The sequence below is a fragment of the Prionailurus viverrinus genome, chromosome X (assembly GCF_022837055.1).
Source record: "Prionailurus viverrinus isolate Anna chromosome X, UM_Priviv_1.0, whole genome shotgun sequence".
NCBI classification, from domain to species: domain Eukaryota; kingdom Metazoa; phylum Chordata; class Mammalia; order Carnivora; family Felidae; genus Prionailurus; species Prionailurus viverrinus.
The window spans coordinates 97,358,708-97,370,118 of NC_062579.1; positions in this window are offsets into that span (position 1 = coordinate 97,358,708).

Genomic DNA, 11,411 nt, shown 5'->3' on the forward strand with positions numbered 1-11,411 from the left:
CAAAATAATTTTCTTTATGGAAATGGAAAGATTCACAAGCTAAATTCACCTTCGGTGAATGACTTTGTCTACTGCCCTAACTCAGCTATGATATTTCCTTTCCTTTGCCTTTGTTTTCCCATTTCTTGCAATTTAAACTTTTTTAGTCTTTCTTTGAGCAACATATTGATTACTTATGTTTACCCAGCACAGCTGCTTTCCTGAATGTATAGAAGTTTTGTTGTAGTTTTCTAAAAATGTTACCAGCTTCCACATTGCCTGCAGGGCTGCATCAGAGCATGTGGTCATTGCTACCCAGAGATTGTTTCTTATTTTTTTTATCAGTAGCTGATCAATACTTCATAATTTCTGAGAATCTTATATATTTGATAGTTTGGGGACTTCATCCATCTGGGTCTTGGTATTATCAGAATTCAGTTTTCCTATCATCAGTAATGAACCACCAAGCAAAGATCCACTAGCAAAGAAAAGGAGGATTTATGAGAGGTAGGTGGACAATGCAAATGAGACTATTTGCTTTTTTCTCTTCAATAGGATTATAGAATTGATAAATCTTTCAACTAGAATTATTAGTGCTATTTGTAAAAATACCCATTTTTATCATATTACTGGGAAGGACTTCCTACTTATATTAGGATAAACTGTATGAAATTGGCGATTCAATAATTTTGATACACAAAAATGGCATTTGTATATGGCTGAAGCTAAGAGGTTTTTGTAAAAAAAAGTTTTATATCTTACTTTATAAATTGAGATATAATTCATATGCCATAAAATTCACTCTTTTAACCCATACGGTCAGTGATTTTTAACTCACAAGAGTGTGTGTGAAGATGTGGTACGTGTATACAATGGAATATTATTTGGCAAACAAAAAGAATGATATCTTGCCATTTGCAACAATGTGGTTAGAACTAGACTGTCATATGCTAAGTGAAATAAGTCAGTCAGAGAAAGACAAATATATGATTTCACTCATACATGGAATTAAAGAAACACAACAGATGAACATAGAGGAAGGGAAGGAAAAATAAGATAAAAACAGAGAGGGAGGCAAATCATAAGAGACTCTTAAATACAGAGAACAAACTGGGGGTTGCTGGAGGGGAGGTGAGGAAGTGGGGAAAATGGGTGAATGGGCATTAAGGAAGGCACTTGTTGGGATGAGCACTGGGTGTTGTATGTAAGTGATATATCACTGGGTTCTATTCCTAAAACGAATACTACACTATATGTTAACTAACGTGAATTTAAATAAATAAATTAAAAATATAGTGAAAATAAAATCAAATAAAAAGATTGACATTTGGAGAGTGGAAGTGAGTAATCCAAACTCTCACAGCCATGGTAGTGGCAGAGCTGATTTTAAAACTCAGACTGGGGAAAAAAAAACCAAAAAACAAAAAACAAAAAACTCAGACTGATCCTTTGTTCATAGCTCTTTCCCAAAACCATGACTTGACATCTTATGGTTCAAAACACTGTATGAAATATGCAAACCGAAAGCTATAATTGAGTCCTATTTAATTAATAATACTGTATTAAAATATTTGTCCTTTTGTTTCTTCTTTCTTTTAAAATTTGCTCTACATTTTTGGATATTGCTTTAGTGTATTTAATTCATGTTTGTATAATGACCATAATGGAACTCTTTTTTATCTCTTTTGAGATTGAGCTATGTTTGAGATAGATAGCATTCTCACTTAATATTGAGCCAATCATTTGGTTACAACTGAATGGACTCCTTTCTGTTTTCTGCATTTCTTTTCTCTGAAAGCAAGAAGACTGGACTGCTTTTTACAATTGTAATTGCTAGCTCTTTAGTACAACCTGTTCCATGAAAGGGATATGCAAAGAAGTGTGCTTGAGTGCCAGGTTAAAAGCCTGTTTTTTTAAAGTGCCAGATGTAGCATTTCCTTCTCTATTTTACACTGTACAAAATTTTATCCCATGAAAATGTAAGAAAAATAATTTCACTATAAATCCTATTTCTTTTCTCTAAGAGAATCTCAACAATAGGGATTTCCTGTTTTTGTTTCTGTTTTTCTTTTTCCATCCATTTTTGTCTGCCTTGTTTTCTCTGTTTTTTTTAACTATGTACACACAGACACACACACTACTTTTTTATATATGCAATCTGATCTGAAGAATTTAGTACGAGTTTTTAATATGCAGCTTAAATATCTCATCTTTCCTCTCTAAGCACATGAAGGTTTGGGCTGCTGGAAGTCTATTTCACCCGTTTTGGATATAACTGAAGTATCCTAGCAGATCTAAACCATTCTGACACCTTTTCCTGGAATGGTTACAACAGCTTGCAAAGGCACATAATTTAAAAAGGGGTTTAAAAGTAGAAACAAATAAGGAATATTTCTACCCTGGAGTGCTAGATTTTTGCTATGTTTGAGCACAAACATTCATGAGCTTTCTAATGAAGACAGTTTTCCACTTTGCAGTGCTCATAGACTATAAGTCAGGGCTAATATTCAACTAGTGTCCACCAGTATAGCCATAGAGGCTGTTTGTAGCTGGTCTTCCCTGATTGGTTGAGGTCCTATTTCAGACCTGTTATAAATATTTTGACTTTCACTTCTGATATAGACCAATTGTTCAGGACATGTAATACTATTCTTTGTCCTAAAGACAGTTAACAATGTCTTCCACATACAGAGGATGTTCAATAGTACAAAACAACAAAAACAATATTAACAGCAACAAAGACAATGGCTATCAATTAGATACTACTAAAAAAATTAGGTAGTATTTACCATTTGCTTGGCACTGGTCTAGACACTTTACATGTATTAACTCACTTAATAATTACAAAACCATTATGAGAAACATTCTATTTTACAGATGAGAAAACTGAATCAGGAAGAGCTTAAATAACTTAATCAATGACACATAACTAATGAATGTTAGAACTGAATTCTTATACAATTTAGCTCCAGAGTCTCTTGATTTAGCACTTAAAATGTAGTAAAATCATGGGTAATTAATAAAACAGTTATATCAATTTCATATAAATACTTTTTATAAACTACCTCAATTTAACCCAATGGCATTAAACTAAAATACGTTACAGAAAAAAAAAAACCTGCATATTTTATACAAGGAAGATGTTGTTTATGGTATAACGCATACTTTGTATCTTTTTTTTCTTTTTTGAGAGAGAGAGAGAGAGCAAGCTGTACTGGGGGAGAGGTGCAGAGGGAGAGAGAGAGAACCCCAAGTAGGCTCCACACTCACCCTGAGATAGGGCCTGATCCTATGACCCTAGGATCATGACCTGAGCCAAAATTGCAATTCTGACACTCAACCAACTGAGCCACCTAGGCTCCCCTAGAGTTTATATCCTGCTTCGAGTGTCCATTCACTAGTGAATAGACACTGTAAGCCGAAAAGACCTCTACACTGTCCCACCCCAAGGCCACCATTCACAATGAATTTTGTGAGAACAATTTCTCCTGGAGCTGGGCAAAGGGTTTGGCCACTTTTGCAGGTATGCATGGACTACATATACTGCAGCCAGAATAGCTAGTTTAGAAGTTATCTGTTGCTATCTATTGTAAGTTTAAATTCAAATGACGTATTGGATTATGAATATAGTTAATGTGACTTGTGGTATTCCTTTCTCCCCAAGGAGATTCCTTAGGTGGCCCAAACAAGAAGGTCTGTCATGAATTCTGGGAGGAATAGGCTTTAGTTACTGCTTTGGTTCTATAGTGCTTAAGAGTTCAGGTTTTGGAGTCAGACTGATATGGGTGCAAGTCCTGATTCCACAACTTGGTAGCTGTGTGACATTGGGCAGGTCACTGAACTGCGATTTCACCATCTTTAAGTGGAGATAATGAAGATGATAATAGAGTGAGATAATGTATTTGAGGAAGTTAACACAGTTCTGGGTATAGAGTAGGTACTCAGTAAGAGCTAGCAAATTATATTCTGAATTCTTCTGGAACTTGCTTTATTCGCTCAATGTTTTGTTTTGGTCAGCTAGTCATGTCCACACATTAAGCTCTAGTTCATTCATTTTCACAGTTTAAATAGCATAGGATTCCATAGTATAATTATGCATCAATTTATTAATTTGTAGTTTTCATAGTTTTTGCTACAATAAAAAATACTGCAGTGTACATTCTTGTGCATGGGTGTTTGGGCAAAAAATTATTTCTTAATGAGTATTTAAGCATTAAAGTATTATTTTAATTATTTAGAATTTCTAGTGTAGGAAATCCAGTAGACATTGCCCAAGACTTATGTTGTAGATTTGATAAGCTAATATTCATAGATAGATGTTTTCAAAAGCACAGACAGCTCTGTTCAGATAAAATGATGTATTAGTAAATAATTTTCATCTATAAAAGGAGATATAAAAGCAATTTATCATAATCATACAGGAGATAATCTGCTTAATAATAAAAAGAACTTTGATGGAAATCTTGATTAAAAAAAAATTAAGATGATTTTTCCCACAAAATAAATGTTTGTGATACAAATGTCCTAAAGTCCCTGGACTGAATCTCTCACTACTTGTATACAGCATGTAGAGAACCCCCCTTCCCCAATCATGACTTTCTGTTTGTTTTGTTTTGTTTTCATACAAATACCTTTGGAATAAAACGTGTTACCAAGGTGTCAGTCTCTGTGACAGTTTTGATGAGAATATAATTTTCTATATCCATTTTTCTCTCTGGGGTGCAATTTACACTATGATATTCACTGCATGCTCCAGCTTCTGTTCTAGTTGCAGAAATAATGCCACTGATCCACCACTCATTATTGGCCATTTTCTTTCTTGGCCCAAATCTTCCACACCTGCCTCATCAGCCCCATCTGCTGGAAAATACTGGACCCATTGAATAAAAGACTCAAGTTTGAGAAAAATTGTATGGTGCTGAATCAACATCTCCCATGATTCATCCACTTGCTTTCCTTCACGAAGCTCTCCAGAAATTTCTTCCTTGTGTCTCTCCTCATAAAAATAAACTTTACCACAGCTAAATATAACTTTCCATATTTAAGCAATTCCTGAAATCAAACTGAAGGGAAAAAGTCCTTAGAGCTTTAAAGATCTCTCTGTGGCTTTTATTTCATCTTTTTGTTTTTCTATTTCCTTGAAACAATAACAGTAAAAAATATAAAGTTGTCTAAGAAAATTAATCACATATTAATTACAGAATACTCTGTTCAATTATCCCATCACACCCTTCACCATATGTCAAAAAAACTGCCATACTTTACAAAAGTTTAGTGCCATTTCAGTCAATATTGCAAAGATTAATTTTTTTAATGTTTACTTATTTTTGACAGAGAGAGAGAGGGAGAGCATGAGAGCATGAGCGGGGGAGGGGCAGAGAGACAGGGAGACACAGAATCTGAAGCAGGCTCCAGGCTCTGAGCTGTCAGCACAGAGCCCAACTCGGGGCTCAAACTCACAGACCGTGAGATTGTGATCTGAGCTGAAGTCGATGCTCAACCGACTGAGCCACCCAGATGCCCCACAAAGATTAATTTTAACAAGCTGGTATTTGACTTAGTAATCAAAAGTTTAACAATTTTGAAAATTTCAGTTTATACCATAAAGTCCCCATCTGAAAGGTTTTATTTATTTTTTTATATTAAAAAAATTTTTAATATTTATTTTTGAGAAGGAGGGACACACAGAGTGTGAGTGGGGGAGGAGCAGAGAGTGAGGGAAACACAATTGGAAGCAGGCTCCAGACTCCCAGCTGTCAGCACAGCGATTGATGTGATTGATGTGAGATCATGACCTGAGCTGAAGTCAGATACTTAACTGACTTAGCCACCCAGGTGCCCCTGAAAGATTTTAAAATGTATTCATTTATTTTTATTTTTTGCTGGAGCCTTTATATATTACACACCATAAGAAATAATTTTTCACTTTCCACAGACCTATCTTATCTGCAACATATTTAAATACATGTTTCCAAGTCTGTATTAAATTTAAGTATAGTTATAAACTCATTACAACAATTATTTTTTTTCTATCTTTTTAAAGTAATCTCTACTCCTGATGTGGGGTTCAAACTCATGACCCTGGAATCAAGTGTTGCATGTTCCACCTGCTGAGCTAGCCAGGGACCCTAGTTATTTTTGATAATTTACTCAAGGACCTGCATGCTCAGAGATGAACAAAAAGAATTGTCACCTTCAGAAGTGGACAGATGATGGTGGACATTATATGTCAGGCACTTATGCTTAAGATACTCTTTTTTTTTTCTCTCAACACTGATTCTTGACTCCAAATGTATAATAAAATCACCTAAATGGCTTTGAAAAAATACTGATGAAGCGAGCGTTATGTTACTTATTGCCTAGCTTCACTTGGTTCCTGTCCATTTATTTTCTGTGTTTTTTTTTTCATTCTCCCTCTTTCTCTTGTTTTTACTTTTGTGGTGAGACATAACACGAGAAAAGTGCATAAAGCATAACTGTATAGTATAATGTTTGATTATAAAGCAAGCACCTGTAAAAAAGCCACCCAAACCAATGGATAAAACATTGACAGCACTCCAGCAGCTACCAGTGTATCCCTTCTCAGTTTCCTTTAACTATCCCGCTCCCTGCAGAAGTAAGCCTATCATTTTTATGATAAGCAGTTACTTGCTTTACTCCGCAGTGTTATCATTATATATGAATCCTTAACAGTATAATCTAATTTTGTCTGGTTTTAAACTTTAAAAGAAGATACAAGAATCTACATATCATTTTGTGCTTTTTTTTTTTGGTTTAACATTTATTTGTAAGAATTACCTGCATGTTTGCTACTATACTTCATTTATTCTTATTGATTTATAATACTCCATTGCATTAAAATATTATAACATATGCATTTATTCAACTATTTATGAACATATGGTTGTTTTAGCATAGGACCATTACAAATAATGCTGCTGTTATGAACATTACCATATATGTATCTTGGTGTACATTTGTAAGCATTTCTCTAAGGTATATGTTCAAGAGTGGAAGGCTGATTAAAGGCAAGACATCTCTTCAACCTCATTAGATAATAACAAATTATTTCCAAAATGGTGGAACTAATTTACATTCTTACCAACAATGTATAAGAAATTTCTTTTGTTCCACATCTGCACTAACTTTTTGATGTTTTCAAGACTTTAAAAAATATTTTGCCAATCTAGTAGGAATGGTTTTGACTTGCATTTTCATGATTTACTAATGATTTTGAGAAATTTTTCATATCTTTATTGTCTATTTGGATTTTTTCTTTTGTGAAGTGCTTATTTTGTATTTTGCTCAGTTTTCTATTGAATTGCTTGACTTTTTTTAATTGATTTGTAGGAGTTTTTACACATTCTGGATATAACTCCTTTGTCAATCATATGCTTTTCTGTTTTTGTTCTTCAGAGTCAGTTTTTGTTTCTTATAAACATGAATCCTGGCTAATTCCAAATATGATAAGCTTTACCTTCATATTTATATGAAGTTAGCTATGTTCAGTGGATAACTAGCAAGAAACAAACACACATATACTTAGAAAATAGTGAAAGGAAACATACAAAGAATATACTGATAGTAATTGTAATTTAAATAGTGGGACAGTAGATGATTGCTTTCTACTTTCTGTTGTTTCAAATATTTTCATAATGAGCATGTCTTTGTCTAAAACTATTGATGGGGCTACAGAAGGTACAAAAATGGGCTGAATTCTTACTGATTCCATACCATTCCTTTGAAAGTGTTTTGTCAAATAAACCTCTAGAAATAACCAGCATATTTTAAAATTTGTCCATTTCTGCAAAAAGAAACAAAGAATTCGGTGGGGGGATGGTTAATGGAGGGTTCTGGTTATGTGGTTTCTAATTATTTTAGTTGTTTCTGCATCAGGATATTTATTTTCCAAGTTTATGATTCCAAACACAAATTACCATTTATTTAGTTAAGAACGTGTATTTCAACTGGAACAGGAATATTTTGCAATGAATATAAATGCAGAGGGCATCTTTTTTCCTCCAGTTTTTATTGCAACATCTGTGTTCATACCCATTCATTTTATAAATATTTTGTACTTTACCCAACAAATGATATTTTTCACTCCTTCTATAACATCCAGAGATACTTTAAAAATAGATGTTATTTTTGGTGCTTGCTTTCGGTATACTATATCATATTGTGTAGTTCAAAAAGGCAAACAAAACATAAGAAAAGAGTTCCACAAGGAGTCATGCATTGTGGAGAACAATGTGCTGAGAAAAATGTTGAAAGTAGATAAATCCCATATATTAGACAGAATAATGCATGAGCAGATAGTTATAAGCTCAAATATGTTTTGAGAGATCCTATGGAAGAGGGGTATTGGTAGACATCATTACAGAATATTTCAAATAAATTAGCAGGCATCATCATTGCTTCTTCAAGTGCTAACCTTGATAGAAAGAATAATAGCTCATACGCCATTAAATACTCAGCTAAAAATTTATGGTAAGCAAGTATTTTTCCTTTTTTGTTGCTGTGTGGAAGTCAGCACAAATAATAATTTTACTTTGCCTTAAATAGATAATCACTTACCTAAGAGGCTGTGAAAGAGGAAACTGCATATGCATGGACCATGTCTGTCTTGCCCATCACTGTATCAACAGTACTGAGCAGAGTTCCTTGTACATAGTATGAGATAAATATCTGTTTATTGAAATAGTATGAGATAAATATCTGTTTATTGAATGAAAAGATAACTTCTTGGTTCTATCTGATCCTTCTCATTGGATTCTATGTCAAATACTAAAAAGTGAGTATCATTTTTGACACTTGCTTGCAACAAAAAAGGTACTAAACCAGACTATAATACGAGTAGTGGGATCTAGGGACAATTAAATATTAAAATAGGCACGTATGCAGTACAATAAGATTCCGGTTAATGATTTTATTCCTTTTTATAAGGTACTTTGATTAAAATTAACTGTGAACTAGCTATAGACTGTCAAATCTAGGTTATTTTTCATAGATAAATCCTGTTTATGTTTGATCCACAGAAGTGGATCAAAGGAATAAGGGGGTTGCCGGGGTGGCTCAGTCGGTTACTCAGGTCATGATCTCACAGTTCATGGGTTTGAGCCCCACCTTTGGCTCTGTGCTGACAGCTTGGAACCTAAAGCTTGCTTCATATTCTATGTATCCCTCTCTCTCTGCCCTTTTCCTGCTTCTGCTCTGTCTCTCTCTCAAAAATAAATAAACATTAATTTTTTAACTAAAAAAAAGGAATAGGGCATGAAAGGAAAAAAAGGCCTCATTTCCTCAAACATAATGATTATAAATATGACTTTTGCTGCTGAAAAACACAAAGAGTTGTAATAGCCCTCGGTAGCCCTAATGTTTGGACACCTGGCAGGAAAGATCTGTAGAGAGCTTATTTTTTCTGCAAGGTTGTAGATCACAAAAATAATAGTTATAACTAGGTCTACTAACATATTAGCATAACAATTGCACTGAAATAAGCCTGAGACAATGGTTTCTTCTGAAAATAATTTGTGAAATCAAGAAAACTTATTGGCTTTATTTCTAGAATTGGAGGGGGTGGGAAGGGAGAGAGGAAACTTTCCTGAATTGCTCTTACTGAAACTCAACCTACCTGATCTCTTGCAACAATAATTTATTTGACTTGGGGCTGGAGACTATCACTTAATGAGATGAGAGTAGAGAATAGATTAAATTTAATTGCTGTGTATGCCACAACTCTTCTGTGTAAATAAGGAAATAAAATTCAATATCATATAAAAGCTACTCCAATCCCTTCAGATTAAGTAATAAATTAAAAAGTACTTAAGGAAAGTAATGCTCAAATTTCATGTTATCCTCACAGTGCCAAACCAGACATTGCCATGTTAGCCAAATTTGTGTATAATAGAAGAAGTCTTAAAAGTGTCATTACAAAAGGATAGATTACATTTTTCCTATCACCTCTAATTAGTTTTGTGTTTGTTCAGAGCCAATTTAATCTCCTTGATCCTCCTTAGGCAACAGGTAAACAGAATGATTTCAAAGTGGATTAAAATTAGAATCCTTTTCTCTCTTGGCTTAGCACAATATTTCACAAAATTACATTTGGAATTACCCCCACAGATGGATTTCTGTGTGTAAATTAATAGTGGGATTAAAGCTGAAAAATTCAAGCAGACTTAAGTTACAGTAAATTGAACAGAGAAGAGACAAGGGAAACATTACCAGTTCCACTTTTCAAATTCATTCATTTATTTATTTATGCATCAAGTATTTACAAAGTACCTACTATGAGCCAGATGTTGGGATTATACTGGTAAATAAGGTAGATAACAAGTAAATATATAAATAAACCAATTAGATAACTTCAGGTAGTAGCAAGTGTAATGAAGGAACTAAAAGAGTGATAGGATAGTGACTGGCAGTCACTTTCTCAGGTTATGGTGCTAATTTACAAAAAGTGATGAGGAAAAGACTCTCTGAAAAGATGAGCCATGATCTTCATAGTCACGATCTTCATAGTTAGGAGCCAGTGTGAAGGAAGAGAATTACTGACAGAGAAAACAGACAATGCATTGGTAATGAGGTAGGATGATTATGAGTTTAGTTGTTTGAGGAAAATAGAGATTATAGTTGAAGTTTCTGGCCCAAAGAGGAAAGTGATCTGAGATGTGTTGGAGAGGTTAGCAGGGCCAAATCATGTAGTGTCTACGGAGCTTCGTTAGCAGTTTCATTTTATTCTCTATGCAATAGGAAACATAATCACTTTGAGTTAGTGAAGAGAGTAGCATGATTTGATTATATTTACCCTGAGTACTCTATGAGAATGTGAGTAAGGGAGTGATGTGGACTGAATGGAGGTAGGTCAGTTATGAGGGCATTGTAGAAATTCAGATGAAAGATTCCAATATCTTAAACTAGAGTAATTGCAGTGGAGGACACTTATCTAGGGTCTACCTTATGCCATAACATAGAAAAAGTTCTGTATCTACTCAATTGAGATTAACTATGTTTTCCTTCCAGAAGGAAAATCTATAATTTCACACTGGAAACAATACAGTTTATGATATGTGAGCAAAATCACATTTTATCTCATTTTCATTAATTATTTTTAATAGGAAAAATAGCCTAAGATTGAAATAATTTTACTGTGAGGAAAAATCCTCAATATCCTCAACTTTTCATGATCTATCTCATGTTCAGTTGTCATAAGAGTTGGCTGAGGAAGGTATTCTTACAGGCATCTAATAGATAGAGGCCAGGGATGTTGCTAAACATCCTACAATGCACAGGGCTGCCCTCCACACATGAAAAAGAAGTGTTCAGCCCAAATTTCAATAGTGCTGAGAGTGAGAAACTCTGACCTACCTTTAGTTTTGCTTGGATTTAATTCTGGCTCTCGTTTGAGGGCACTGCCTCCCCTGCCGCCA